Raw genomic sequence first — 14137 nt, forward strand, 5'->3', positions numbered from 1 at the left:
GGATGATGGATTCATCGTCATCCTTCCCAGTATCCAGGATTATGAAATCAGCAGGGATGTAAAGGCCTTCAACCTTTACTAGTACGTCCTCTACTTGTCCATAAGCCTGTTTTCTTGAGTTGTCTGCCATCTCTAATGAGATTCTAGCAGCTTGCACCTTAAATATTCCCAGTTTCTCCATTACAGAGAGTGGCATGAGGTTTATCCCTGACCCAAGGTCACATTGAGCCTTCTCAAAAGCCATGGTGCCTATGGTACAAGGTATTAAGAACTTTCTAGGATCCTGTTTCTTTTAAGGCAATGTCAGTTGATCCAGATCACTCAGTTCATTGATGAGCAAGGGAGGTTCATCGTCCCAAGTCTCATTACCAAATAATTTGGCATTCAGCTTCATGATTGCACCAAGGTACTTGGCAACTTGCTCTTCAGTGACATCTTCATTCTCTTCAGAAGAAGAATACTCATCAGAGCTCATGAATGGCATAAAGAGGTTTAATGGAATCTCTATTGTCTCTAGATGAGCCTCAGATTCCTTTGGTTCCTCAGAGGGAAACTCTTTGTTGATCACTGGACATCCCAGGAGGTCTTCCTCACTGGGATTCACGTTCTCTCCCTCCCTTGTAGGTTCGGCCATGATGGTTAAATCAATGGCCTTGCACTCTCTCTTTGGATTTTCTTCTGTATTGCTTGGGAGAGTAGTAGGAGAGTTTCAGTGACTCTTTTACTCAGCTGGCCCACTTGTGCCTCTAAATTCCTAATGGAGGACCTTGTTTCATTCATGAAACTTACAGTGGCCTTAGATAGATCAGAGACTATATTTGCTAAGCTAGATGGATTCTGCTCATAATTCTCTGGCTGTTGCTGAATGGATGATGGAAAAGGCTTGCTATTGCTAAACCCATTTCTTCCACCATTATTAAAGCCTTGTTGAGGCTTTTGTTGATCCTTCCATGAGAAATTTGGATGATTTCTCCATGAGGGATTATAGGTGTTTCCATAAGGTTCACCCATGTAATTCACCTCTGCTATTGTAGGGTTCTCAGGATCATAAGCTTCTTCTTCAGAAGATATCTCTTTAGTACTGTTGGATGATTCCTTCAATCCATTCAGACTCTGAGAGATCATATTGACTTGCTGAGTCAATATTTTATTCTGAGCCAATATGGCATTCAGAGTATCAATTTCAAGAACTCCTTTCCTCTGAGGCGTCCCATTACTCACAGGATTCCTTTTAGAAGTGTACATGAACTGGTTATTTGCAACCATGTCAATGAGTTCTTGAGCTTCTGCAGGCGTTTTCTTTAGGTGAATGGATCCACCTGCAGAATGGTCCAATGACATCTTTGATAATTCAGACAGACCATCATAGAATATATCCAGGATGGTCCATTCTGAAAGCATGTCAGAAGGACACTTTTTGGTCAGTTCCTTGTATGTCTCCCAAGCTTCATAGAGGGATTCACCTTCCTTTTGTCTAAAGGTTTGAACATCCACTCTAAGCTTGCTAAGCTTTTGAGGAGGAAAGAATTTGGCTAAGAAAGCCGTGACCAGCTTATCCCAAGAGTTCAGGCTGTCTTTAGGTTGAGAGTCCAACCATATTCTAGCTTTATCTCTTACAGCAAACAGGAAGAGCATAAGCCTGTAGACCTCGGGATCAACCCCATTGGTCTTAACAGTATCACAGATCTGCAAGAATTTAGTTAAGAACTGAAAAGGGTCTTCAGATGGAAGTCCATGAAACTTGCAGTTCTGTTGCATCAGAGAAACTAATTGAGATTTCAGCTCAAAATTGTTTGCTCCAATGGCAGGGATTGAGATGCTTCTTCCATGTAAATTGGAATTTGGTGTAGTAAAGTCACCAAGCATCTTCCTTGCATTGTTATTATTTTCGGCCATGTTGTCTTCTTTTTCAAAAATTTCTATCAGATTTTCTCCAGAGAGTTGTGCTTTAGCTTCCCTTAGCTTCCTCTTCAGAGTTCTTTCAGGTTCAGGATCAGCTTCCAGAAGAATGTTCTTATCCTTGTTCCTGCTCATATGAAAAAGAAGAGAACACAAAAGAAAATATGGAATCCTCTATGTCACAGTATAGAGATTCCTTTATGTGACTATAAGAAGAGAAGAATGTAAGAAGGAGAAGAGAAAAACTCAAACAAAGAGAGGAAGATGGTGTTCGAATTTTGGGTGGAAGAGAAGTGTTAGTAGATGAATAAATAAATAGAAGGAGATGAAGGAGAAGAATTCGAAAATAGTTGAAAAGAAAAGAAAAATAGTTTTGGTTTTAATTTAAAATTAAAATTGAAATTCGAAAATTTAAAAAGAAAAATGAAATTAAATTAAATTAAAGTTTAAAACAATTAGTTAATTAAAGAGGAATTTTGAAAAAGAAGGAAGGTATTTTTGAAAATTAGAAAGAGAGAGTTAGTTAGGTAGTTTTGAAAAAGATATAATTGAAACAAAAAGATAAGATTGATTGAAAAGGATTTGAAAATCAAATTTGAAAAGATAAGAAGTTAGAAAAGATTTTAAAATTGATTTTGAAAAAGATGTGATTGAAATTTATTTTGAAAAAGATTTGAAAAAAAAATTTAAAAAGATTTGATTTTGAAAATGAATTTGAAATTAGCAATCAAAAAGATATGATTGAAAAATTAAAAAGATATGATTTTGAAAATTAAAGTTGATTACTTGACAAAAAGATTTGATTTTAAAATTTAAAATTCGAACCTTTCTTGTTAGGCAAGTAACAAATTTAATATTTTTGAATCAATCACATTAATTGTTAGTAAAGATTTGAAATTATGAAACAAAATAAGAAAATATTTTTGAAAATTAATTTGGAATTTTCGAAAATTATGAAAGAAAAATGAAAAAGACTTGATTTTTGAAAAAGATTTTGAAAAAGATAAGATTTTCAAATTGAAAATTTGAATTGACTCATAAGAAACAATTGAATTTTAAAAATTTTTGAAAAAGTCAACTCAAATTTTCGAATTTGATGAGAAGAAAAAGGGAAAGATATTTTTTTATTTTTGAATTTTTAATGATGAAAGAGAAAAAAGGAAAAGATATCTTTTTGATATTTTTCTCTTTTTTTTTTCATTAAAAAACAAGAATGAAACAAAACATGAAGAATTAAGATCAAAACCAAAAATGCATGCAAAAATACTATGAATGTCAAGATGAACACCAAGAACACTTTGAATGTCAAGATGAACACCAAGAACTTATTTTGAAAATTTTTCAAGAAAAGAAAACATGCAAGACACCAAACTTAAAAATTTTTATTCTTTAGGCATTAATGTTTCAAGAATGCATATGAAAAACAAGAAAAGACACAAAACAAGAAAATATGAAGATCAAACAAGAAGACTGGCCAAGAACAACTTGAAGATCATGAAGAATGCAATGCATGGATTTTCGAAAATAATTTTTAGAAAATTAAAAAGATGCAATTGACACCAAACTTAAAACTTGACTCTAGACTCAAACAAGAAACACAAAATATTTTTGGTTTTATTATTTTGTAATTTTTTTTTGTATTTTTCGAAAATTAATTGGGAAAAACGAAAAAGCAGAAAAATATTTTTTTTGTATTATTTTCGAAAATAAGAAATAAAAAGCTTAAAATTAAAATAAAATTACCTAATCTGAGCAACAAGATGAACCGTCAGTTGTCCAAACTCGAACAATCCCTGGCAACGGCGCCAAAAACTTGGTGTGCGAAATCGTGATCATTCCTTCCTTGGTAACGGCACTAAAAACTCAATGCGCACGTTCATGTTCTTAATTCTGTTTCACAACTTCGTACAACTAACCAGCAAGTGCACTGGGTCGTCCAAGTAATAAACCTTACGTGAGTAAGGGTCGATCCCACGGAGATTGTCGGCTTGAAGCAAGCTATGGTTACCTTGTAAATCTCAGTCAGGCGGATTCAAATGGTTATGGTGAAGTGATAATAAAAAGATAAATAAAATATAAAATAGGATAGTGGTACTTATGTAATTCATTGGTGAGAATTTCAGATAAGCGTATAGAGATGCTTTCGTCCCTCTGAACCTCTGCTTTCCTGCTGTCTTCATCCAATCCTTCCTACTCCTTTCCATGGCAAGTTGTATGTTAGGCATCACCGTTGTCAATGGCCACCTGTCCTCTCAGTGAAAATGGTCCAATGCGCTGTCACTGCATGGCTAATCATCTGTCGGGAATAGGATCCATTGATCCTTTTGCGTCTGTCACTACGCCCAGCACTCGCGAGTTTGAAGCTCGTCACAGTCATTCAATCCCTGAATCCTACTCGGAATACCACAGACAAGGTTTAGACTTTCCGGATTCTCAAGAATGGCCGTCCATGGGTTCTAACTTATACCACGAAGACACTAATAACTCGGACTCGGTCCCCTGTATTAGATATCCAAGAGATATCCATTCAATCTAAGGTAAAACGGAAGTGGTTGTCAGGCACGCGTTCATAAGTTGAGAATGATAATGACTGTCACGATCATCACATCCATCATATTGAAGTGCGAATGAATATCTTAGAAGCGGAATAAGTTGAATTGAATAGAAAAATAGTAGTACTTTGCATTAATCTTTGAGGAACAGCAGAGCTCCACACCTTAATCTATGGTGTGTAGAAACTCTACCGTTGAAAATACACAAGTGATAACTGTTCAGGCATGGCCGAATGGCCAGCCCTCACAAAAGTCTAAGATAGCATAAAAACTAATCCAAGATCTCTCCAAAGATAGTAAAAAGTCCTATTTATACTAAACTAGTTACTAGGGTTTGCAGAATTGAGTAAATGATGCAGAAATCCACTTCTGGAGCCTACTTGGTGTGTGCTTGGGCTGAGCATTGAGCTTTACATGTGTAGAGGTCTTTCTTGGAGTTGAACGCCAGTTTGTAACCTGTTTCTGGCATTTAACTCCACTTTGCAACCTGTTTCTGGCGTTTAACTCCAGAATGTAGCATGGAACTGGCGTTCAATGCCAGTTTACATCATCTATCCTTAATCAAAGTATAAACTATTATATATTTCTGGAAAGCCCTGGATGTCTACTTTCCAACGCAATTGAGAGCGCGCCATTTGGAGTTCTGTAGCTCTAGAAAATCTACTTTGAGTGTAGGGAGGTCAGAATCCAACAGCATCTGCAGTCCTTCTTCAACCTCTGAATCTGATTTTTGCTCAAGTCTCTCAATTTCAGCCAGAAATCACCTGAAATCACAAAAAAACACACAAACTCATAGTAAAGTCCAGAAATGTGAATTTTATTTAAAAACTAATAAAAATATACTAAAAACTAACTAAATTATACTGAAAACTATGTGAAAATAATGCCAAAAAGCGTATAAATTATCCGCTCATCACCCATGCACACTGTTGTGCGCACGAACCCAACTGAAGCAGAAACTTTACTTGTGCATATGCACGCCTTTGTGCGCACGCACACCTAGTATTTTTCAGAAAGGGTGCATACGCACGCCCTTCTGCGCACGCATACACCAGGATAGGCTTTCTGTTGGTGGCGCTCGCAGGGAGTGAGGCGCATGCACACCAAGTAATCCCTTGCTGGTGTGCGCACGCACACATTCTATTTTCTTTTTAAGCTGTGTGCACGCACATATGTGTGTGTACGTACACACTCTGTTTTTCCAGCACCTGTGTTTTTGTGATCTGAACATGGTTTTGAACCCCTAAACCCCTATTTTTGCCCTGTTAACCTTAGATTTTACTGGTAAGCTTAGTAACTAGCGGAAGTTAGGAATTTAAGGTAACTTGGGAGTGAAGTAAGAGGCAAAATGATGAGTTATACGAAGAAGATATGGATGTTAAATGAGGTTATAATGCCATGGATTTGATGAATGATTATACAATGATTATGAATATTAAAAGGCTTATGAAATGATGATATCTGAGACACGAGTTTCCCTGGGTAACAGAACCGTGGCTTGCCACCACGTGTTCCAGATCGAAACTCAATACTCTGTTGACCCTACGTCGTAAGGGTGACCGGACACGTATAAGTTTTCGGGTATGGATATCCCCCATTGAGTGATATATGAATGAATAATTAAATGATAAATTTATGTGAAATCTATGCATAGACACATGGGGATGTGCAATGGGGGACAGTCTAAGATTTTCGGACTTGTCGAGTTGACTGGATAACCAACAGATGAGCCTCATCAGCCATAGGACAAGCATGCATCATATGCATCTTGTTTGTTTATCTGTTGTGCATTACTTGGGATTGTCTAATTGAACATATATCCTGCTAATTTTTATATTTGTTATTTGCACTATCTATTTTCTACTTGTGCGTGAATTTGTTTGGTTGTTTGTCTCTGCTAAATCATGGATGATGGAGGAGCGGAGGAAGGGTGGAATGGTTTGGTGTTTATGTTAGGTTTAAAAGTGAGTAAGTTTAGGAATGCTTAGATTACCTACCCCTTTTTATGGCTTCTGCTTAGAAATAAAGTTTTACAATTGTATGACAGAGTTCTAAGATTGCCTCTGGCATTCCCATGACCTTATTTATTATACGCGTAGCACCTTTACCATGCTGAGAACCTCCGGTTCTCACCCCATACTGTGTTGTTGTTTTCAGATGCAGGTCGAGAGGCTCCTCGCTAGGCGTCTGGATTTTCTTGAAATGGAGTAGTCCCCGGGTTATTTTGGGTTTTCAATTTATATATGTATGTATATATGTACTAGCTTGCTCTTCAAGAAACTTGATTATTTTGTTTCTCATAGAGGTTACAGGAGAGTTAGGGACTTGTTTCTGTATTTTGGGTATTTGGGATACTTATGTATATATATGTAAATATTCTCCGGCCAGCCTTGGCTTCGCAGGTTGAATCAGGAGCTAGTTTCAATATATTCTTGGCGCTCTTGTTACTCTTTCGCTTATTCATATCTCCAACCCTTAGGTTTCTTAGCACGCAAGTAATTCCGTTACTTGAGTGTTGCGCTTTTTATTTTGCAATTTTGTTTTATCCGTTTTTCAAGGCTTCTAGTATACTATGTTTTCCCCTATTATAAGTAAATATTTTCTGTTTAGAGGTCTGTAACACCACACTACCCCTGTTCTACGACTTAAGCGTAAAACTCTATGTATGTAGTGGGGTGTTACAAGATACCTATATACTCTAATAGTACGCTTTATCAGATTCCAAATCAGGCATTTCAACAACAGATAACAAATCAGAAGATGATATATGATTCACCAAAAATTCAACAACCATCTCATTCATATACTCCATTGCCTCCATCCCTAGAATCTGCCTAGGCCTCGGAACCCAAAACAGAGGGAACCTTTCTAACATACACTCAATGACATACCAGGGAAATTCACCCTCAACAACACCAATTTTCACAAACATTGACTTAAATCCTTTATATGAGAACCTATAGAGACTAAAAATAGCACACCCAGGAATACTGGCCAAATTCAACCAACACCCCCCTTTTAACACCTTTACATTGAAACAAGGCAACAAATACTTCAAGCGATGGCTCCAACCCAAGACAATCCATCAAAATTTCAAATGCCCTAACAAACACCCACGAGTTTGGATGTAACTGCGAGGGAGCGCACTTCAGTTGCATCATAACCCCACACTCAAACTCCGTAAAAGGAAACCTAACGCCCAACTCTACAAACACGCAGCTGTACATATAAAAGAACTCGAAGCTATCCTTACGATGAAAAAAATGATCGTCAGTAGAACAAACCAAGAACCTAATACTAATGCCTGACCCCTCCCTAACCCACAAAGAAGGAGAACCTAACTACGACACACTACGCTCATCATCAAAGACTGACGCCTAACTTTTCACCGAATCTGCGACCTAGGAAATAGGATCACGCGAATCCCACACAAACACCTCTTCTACTATCTTATCAACGTCTTTATCCTCCTTTTGAAGATTCTGACTACTAACATTCTTCTTCGACACCTTTTTCCCTTTCTTCATTACAGCAACAAAACCCAGAAACACAAAATAACACAATAAAGCAAGCAAAGGAAATACTAACCTTTCCTGTCAATCTTCATCCAATAAACAAAGCATGCAATAAGATACACTAACAATAACAAAACCCCACCCAATAACCCACTTCATACACCTTCAGACGGGCAGGCACCGTCGATCAAAAAATCAACCCACAAATCAAGCAAACATCAATGATAACCGCTCCGTTTCCCCAGACGCATTAACTGCAAACGTCTTTTCACACAACACTCTCTCTTTAAGGAAAACTTTTCATATCCACAATTAACCGCCAAAAATGCATTAAAAATTGACCTATTTTTCAAATCTTTGCAATAACCAGGTTCAGCTTGGGGGCTTTAACCATTCTCGAATCCGAGCTATACCTCTGAAGCTTAACCTGTTATAGCTAGGTCCCGTAAAAACAAGTCGAGCTCACATCCAATTTCAACTATTCCGAGCCATACCTATAAAGCTTGACCTATCGTCAGTCCGAACAAGTCAACCTTGGGGGCTATGATCCGTTACCACTAAAACGGGTTTCACTCAACAGAACTCGGATCCGAACAAGTACTTTTTACTATATGAATAATATTTATTTATTCCCATTCAATTATTAAATTTGACTTCACAATAATTTTTTGCTCAACTTTTGGTACTTAATAATCAATTTAAGAATTTTATATTAGATGTCAATTAGAATGATCAATTCTCAATTTAAATGAAATTGGTATTTTTTTCTTAGAAGTCGACTCAAAGTCATCTTTTGAAATTAGCTTTAGTTTTTAACGTAGCAATTGCATTAATTGAAAGAACTTTCTCAACAATGAATATCAGTAAGAGTTAGTTTCTAATTATATGAGAAATAAATTTCTAAATAATTATTTACTAATATATATATATATATATATATATATATATATATATATATATATATATATAAAGAGAGAGACGTTTCGATTGTGATGAGTTTGGAAAACTCAAATTTAATTTTGATGATGAACAAACATTATTGAAATATTTGATTAACAAAATTATTAATTTGATTCTCATTTAACATATGATTATTAATAATTTTTTTGCAGGTTTTAAATTGGGCCGAAATAAAAAAAATGTTGCTAGCCCAATGGTTAAAATATTCAGCATTAATATGAGTTAGTTTCTTGTGGCTGAATAATTTTCTTGGGTCAGAATGATTTTGGTTGCTTCAAGCCCAATTATGTTATATGCTTAAGATCCAATGCTTGATCTAAAATCTATCAGGAAAGCAAATGTTATTATTGGGCCAGACTAAATGTTGTTGCAACCAAGCCCAATTTTATATTTGATGAAAGTTCTTCATGCATGATCCGAAACCAAAGAAGAAAGAAAGCAAAATTGCTTTCAACGGATCCAAGAATTCAAACATGTGATGGATTCCAAAATTCATTCAATTGCCATTTATTGCATGGGAACTATGAGAGAGAATATGAGTGACTTTGATTTGATGGGTATCATTAGGATACATATTGCTCAGTAAAGGAAAGTGGACATTTATTTTTTGCTTTATCAAATTACATTAGTTAATGTTCAATTTCTCTTTCTTCTCTCTCAACTCTCTTTCTCCTCTTCGGTCATTAACCAGGAAACCATGAAAGCAAAATGGAGCTACCGAGGTGGAGGAAGAACACTCTACAAGACCATCACAATGATGGCAAGAAAACATACCAAAATAAAAGTATGATGTGGCTAAGATATTCACCAAATATGGTTAGATTTGGTGAGGTAATCTTGAGCTCTTCATGCTCAAAAAGGAAGAAGAAGATTCGGCCAGCAAGGTGAGATTCTTGGAGGCATGGCTTGTCTTTGATTCTGCTCAACCACCACAGGAAGTAGCTAGAGTGGCGAAGTGACGGTAGAGGCAGAGATTAAAGCAGATGAAGCCATCATCATCATGAAGCATCAAGGGCCAGAAATCTATCTTGGAGAGCAAGCCAAGGATGGAGAGCTCAGATTGATGAAGAGTGATGATCAAGGAAGGACTAGAGGTAATTGCATGTTGGTTTTTGCATGGTTATCTCTTCTCTCTCTGTGTGGCCGAACCGGTTATGTGTGAAGGAAAAGAAGTTAAGCTTGGGTTTTGGCTTCAAGTGTGGAGGCTTCCCTCTTCTACAAAAAGAGTGAACAACCACTGTTTGGAGCAAGGAGTAAGATCTGAGAGTGCAAGGCACAGAAGTCTCAGAGCTACCTAAGCTAGCGGTTTTTCTTCTCCTTCAATGTATTCTGTTTTGTAATTTTTCTGTTTAATTTTGTCATGTCTTGAGTCTCATAGAAAAAGGCAAATAGTGAGGTTTGTATGAAAAAGCCATAGAGCAGAAAAAGGCAGAGAGTGCAAAATTAAAAGAAAAAGTCATAGATGTCTTAGAGTTCCTTTGTTCATCTATGTTGTGTTTCATGATTCTGTAGGAATCCCCTTGTAAGTTGGGTTAGCACTTTACAGTTTTTAATCAGATTGATTATAGTGAAATTCTATCATTGTTGTGATGGAGACTGGATGTAGGCTGCATGGCACTTAGCAGCTGAACCAGGATATATCTGGGTGTAATCTTCTCTCTCTACTTTGCCATTTCTGTTTTCTACTGCACAGGAGCTAAAACCAAAAATAGCTCGTCCCAAGTGACGAGACAAAAGTAAAAAGTCTCGTGGCTAGGGACGAGATAAAAACAGAAAAGTCTCCTCAAAGCTCAGCAAGTGTTATCAAGCAAAAAAGGGAGCTAAGATTCAACCCCCCCTTCTCTTAGCCACTGAAACCATCAAATTGGTATCAGAGCTTGGTCTCAAAGAGATCAAGCTTTGCAGCTTGGAGAAAAGATCCAAATGACAGAAAGCAGTGGCTCTAATCTGGTGTCCTACAATCTTATAGAAGGACAGTCAGGCAACAGACCGCCTCTTTTCAATGGAAAAAACTATACCTATTGGAAAGAGAGAATGAAGATCTTTGTGCAAGCAGTAGACTACAGACTTTGGAAGATCATCTTGGAAGGCCTTCAATTTCCATCTAACACAAGTGCTGAAGGAATAGTCACTCTCAAACCAGAAGCAAGCTGGACCGAGGAAGATAGGAAGAAGGTGGAGTTAAATGCCAAGGCAGTAAATCTGCTCAACTGTGCTATCAGCTTCGAGGAGTACCGACGGGTATTACGATGCACAATGGCAAAGGAAATCTGGGACAAATTACAAATCACTCATAAAGAAACCACCATTGTAAAGAAGACTCGGACAGATATGTTGAATAGAGAGTATGAAATGTTTGCAATGAAGGAAGGAGAGTATATTGATGAGCTGTTTGAACGATTCAACATCATCATTGTTGGCTTAGATGCTCTGAGAATTACATATCCTGATTCTGTGCTTGTGAGGAGAGTGCTGAGATGTCTCACAAAAGAGTGGGAAACAAAAGCTTTAATTATCTCTGAGAGCAGTAGCTTAGACTCCATGACTTGTGATAACTTGAGAGAAAATCTTCTTGCTTTTGAAAACACCTATTTGAAAAAAGATTCAAAAAGGAAAGGAATTGCTTTTTCTTCTATGACTAACCCTCTGGATGATGAATCCAGTGATAACTCCTCTGAACATGAATTTGTGTTATTTGCCAAAAAATTCAGGAAAATGATGAAGCTCAAAGGAAAAGGCAGCAGCTCAAGGAAAGCGAAGAAAGACCTTAGCAAAGTAACCTGTTACAACTGCAAAGAAATGGGGCATTTCAAATCTGATTGTCCCAAGTTAAAGAAGGAGGAGAAGCCGAAAAGAGGAAAGAAGAAGGGACTGATGGCTTCATGGGAAGACTTGGAAAATGACTCAGATGATGATGATGAAGAAACCGAGACCAAGTCACAACCATGTTTCATGGCAGATCACATAGATCAGGTAGTCTTTCATAACCCTAACACTGAAGATCTTCATCTTATGATAGACCACCTTTCTGAAAAAATAAGATATTTTCTGCTGGAAAATCAAGAACTTGAACAACAAATCATCATTCTTAGAGCTGAAAACAGTTTTCTTAAAGATAAAGTAAGGGAGGCCGAAACTGCTTGTGATCTTGTTGAAGAAAATAAGCAGTTAAAAGCCCAACTTAGAAGTTGTGAAAGTAACCATTCTGTTGTTGCCTATGTAAATTGTTTTAAGGAGAATGAAGAGTTGCTGAAAAAGATTAGAAATCTTGAAAATGATTTAGCCAAGTTTACTCAAAGTTCAGAAAATTTAAATCAAATATTGGCTAGTCAAAAACCACTTTTTGATAAGGCTGGGTTGGGGTTTTATAAATCTGAAAAATCTCATTTTGAAAACATTGCTTCATCTTCAAATGATACAAGGTATCAAGACTCCACCTACTTTAACAAAATAGCAACTCCAAGATTTTGTAGGCTATGCAATCGAAATGGACACTTTCCTATTCAATGTTTCTTCGGTGAAAGAATGATTGGTGATAAAGTTTGTAAAGTTTTTTTTATTACAATGGCTTAGGACATAGGAGATGGTTTAACGTGAAAGGATCCAAGAAAATTTGGATACCTAAGGTCACTTAAGCTTGTTTTGTAGGTATGCCTAGCATCCAAAAGGAAGGAGAATATGTGGTATATGGACAGCGGATGTTCTAGGCATATGACCGGAAAGGCAACCTTCTTCATAAAGCTTGATGAATATGATGGAGGACTTGTCACTTTTGGTGATGATGCAAAAGGAAAAATAGTGGCTGTTGGGAAAGTTGGTAAAAATTTCTCATCTTGTATAAATGATGTTCTTCTTGTACATGGCTTGAAACATAATTTACTTAGTGTTAGTCAATTGTGTGATTTAGGTTTTGAAGTTGTTTTTAAGAAGTTTGTTTGTTTAGTTATTTGTGAGAAAACTGGAGATATTTTATTTGAAGCCAAAAGATGTAACAATGTGTATGGATTAACTCTTGAGGAGTTAAAGGAACAAAATGTGACATGTTTTACATCTTTTAAATCTGAAAAATGGCTTTGGCATAGAAAGTTGGGTCATGCTAGCATGTACCAAATTTCTAAGCTAGTCAAAAAGAATTTGGTTAGAGGAATTCCAAACATCAAGTTTGATAAGGATCTTACTTGTGATGCTTGCCAATTGGGCAAACAAGTAAAATCCTCTTTTAAATCAAAAGATGGAATCTCAACCAAAAGGCCATTGGAAATGTTACATATTGATCTTTTTGGTCCTACTAGAACTCAAAGTTTAGGAGGAAAACACTATGGCCTTGTGGTGGTAGATGATTACTCTAGATTTGGTTGGGTACTTTTCCTTGCTCATAAAAATGATGCCTTTCATGCTTTCTCAACCCTTTGCAAGAAAATTCAAAATGAAAAAGATTTAAAAATTGCTCATTTGAAAAGTGATCACGGAAGAGAATTTGAAAATCAAGATTTTGAAAAATTCTATGATGACTTAGGAATTTCTCATAACTTTTCATGCCCTAGAACACCTCAACAAAATGGGGTAGTTGAGAGAAGGAATAGAAGCCTTCAAGAGATGACTAGGGCCATGCTTTGTGAGAATGAGATTCCTAAATCTTTATGGACTGAAGCTGTGAATACAGCTTGTTACATTTTGAATAGGACAATCATTAGAAAAGGGTTAAAGGAAACCCCTTATGAGCTATGGAAAGGAACCCCTCCAAATCTTAAGTACTTTCATGTTTTTAGATGCAAATGCTTTGTACTTAACAATAAGGAAAACTTTGGAAAGTTTGATCCAAAATCCTATGAAGGAATGTCTGTTGGATATTCCACCACAAGCAAGGCCTATAGAGTTTATCTCAAAGAGTATAGAACTATAGAGGAATCCATACATATTACTTTTTGTGATTCTAAATTAATTCCCAATACTGTGATAGATAATGATTCAGATAGTGAAGAAGCTGGAACAAGCAAAGAAAATCCCAAATCTGTTCAACATGAGGAATCTGTCAGTCCAGTTTTGTCTCGTCAGATTGGAGGAGACATTTTCATTCTGTCTCCTGAGCAGGCACGAGAAACTGAAACAGTAAGACCACCAGAAGTTCATCAAAGCTCAACACCACTTAGAAAGCCCAGAGAATGGAAGTCTATGAGGGGTTATCCTCATGACTTCATCATCGGTGATCTC

The 14137-nt window shown here is 36.7% G+C and overlaps 1 non-coding gene across 1 annotated transcript; it reads left to right on the plus strand.

Annotated features, from left to right (window-relative positions):
* Positions 1–1395: 1395 nt before the first annotated feature.
* On the plus strand, positions 1396–1503 carry LOC112752288 (small nucleolar RNA R71). Its single transcript, XR_003176733.1, has one exon. It is a non-coding gene; the product is annotated as a small nucleolar RNA R71 (small nucleolar RNA).
* The last annotated feature ends 12634 nt before the right edge of the window (positions 1504–14137 follow it).

The sequence above is a fragment of the Arachis hypogaea genome, chromosome 15 (assembly GCF_003086295.3).
Source record: "Arachis hypogaea cultivar Tifrunner chromosome 15, arahy.Tifrunner.gnm2.J5K5, whole genome shotgun sequence".
Taxonomy (NCBI): Eukaryota; Viridiplantae; Streptophyta; class Magnoliopsida; order Fabales; family Fabaceae; genus Arachis; species Arachis hypogaea.